This window comes from Chrysochloris asiatica, unplaced genomic scaffold, assembly GCF_000296735.1.
Source record: "Chrysochloris asiatica unplaced genomic scaffold, ChrAsi1.0 scaffold00002, whole genome shotgun sequence".
Taxonomy (NCBI): Eukaryota; Metazoa; Chordata; class Mammalia; order Afrosoricida; family Chrysochloridae; genus Chrysochloris; species Chrysochloris asiatica.
Genome location: NW_006408520.1, coordinates 31,057,879 through 31,059,791, shown reverse-complemented (window position 1 = coordinate 31,059,791; position 1,913 = coordinate 31,057,879).

Sequence of the window (1,913 nt, the reverse complement as noted above, 5' to 3'; positions counted from 1 at the left end):
GGCAGCATTTTGTTCTGTTGCACATAGGGTCACTATGAGTTGGTAATGACTCAATGGCACCTAAAAACAACAAGGGTTACAGAATGGGCTTCACAATTCAAACTCTAGAGGGCATACTAAGCTCATGAATAGTTCAGGCAGCCACAAGGACACAGCCCTGCCAATGGTTCAGTCAGCCAGTCCATTTAGAGCAAGGTGTTATTATCTGGGACTTGCAAAGCAGAATTCTAATGACACCACCCACCCAACTATCCCACCACTGTGGTGGGGGAAGAGAGGGAACGCTGAGCAGGACGTTGGTGAAGAAGAGAATTATAGGACATTATTATCATTAGCTTGGTTTTATTGTCAGTTAATGCCTTGGAAACCCTGTACAGGGTCGCTATGGGTCGGAACCGACTCGATGGCACTTAACAACAACAACAATGCTAATAAACACCATTTGTTTGTTTTTGCTGACAGGCACTAAGTGCTTTACACATTATGTCTACATCTAGATCCTTTCCTAATATTTGCACAACCTATTTCAAGAGTACAAATGTGGACCAGATACCATATGTCTAAAAATGAAAAAATTGTAAATCAAACTGTTAACTGAAATGTGTTTAATCTCCTAACTTACATAATTATCTAGAAGGTCAGGTTCAAATGTATAATTCTTAGACCCCTCCGATTGTCATGCTAGAACATGAAAACTTAGGACTAGATGCCCATCTTCTCCTCCAGCTGTATTCTGCCCCCTGAGGGGCCTCATGCACTTACTTGTGGCCCTTTCAGCTCACATACCACATGACAGCTGACCCTTGTCCACCTTTCTAGCCTGGAGGCGTACACACTGTGATGCAATCTATCCTTGGGTGACCTGACCTGTAGAAGCGATTGGCATAACCATGCAAACAGGATTAGACTAATTTGTCAGAGAATTTTAGATTACAGGTGTGTGTAGTATATTAGAAGTAGAAGAGGGTACTTTCTGGATAAGTAACCATATGTCTTTGTGGACTCCTCACTCCATAGGATAACAGCTACAAAATTTGAGAGACACATATGCATGTGAAAGCTGGACCATAGAATGAAAACCATAGAATTGATGCATTGGAGAAAAGTATTAAAAGTGTCATGGACTGCCAGAAGAGCAAATGAATCTATGTTGAAAGAAGTACAGTCAGAATGCTTCTTAGAGACCAAGATGGTGAGATTTCATCTATCATGCTTGATACATATTATCAGGAGAGAAAACTCCCTGGAGAATGACATCATGCTTGGTAAAGCAGAGGGTCAGCAAAAAAGAGGAAACCCATACCAGAGATGGATTGGCACAGTGGCAACAATTGTGAGGTGTCATAACAATTGTGAGAATCGGGCAGTGTTTTATTCCTTTGTATATTGGTTCACTCTGAGTTGACACCTATTCAGTGGCACACAAAAACAACAACAAAGTCTGTACTGAAACTACAGGAGAACCCTTTGCTCAAAAAACAGGAAAAGAAAAGGTCATTAAAAGAGCTAAAATAAAAAGCTTTTTCCTTTCATCCAGTTTTCCAAACAGTTCGTCATGATGTTTTAAATTTTCTACTTAATTATGCTTCAAGTAAAAAAAGTTAAAATGTTCAAGTATTAGTATGAGCACTGGTTTGGCACTAAAGGATTGAAATGCTAACCACAACGTTGGTGGTTCAAACCCTATACAGTCGCTCTTGGAAACCCTCTACATGATTACTATGAGTTGGAACCTAAATAACAACAGGCAGTATGAATCTTACTGTTCATCTTTTATTTTATTATTTTGGTGTGTTGTTGTTATGTGTCGTCAAGTCGGTTCCGACCCATAGCGACCCTGTACAGGGTTTCTGAGGCTGTAAATCTTTACGGGAGCAGAAAGCCTCATCTTTCTCCCACGGAACAGCTGGTAG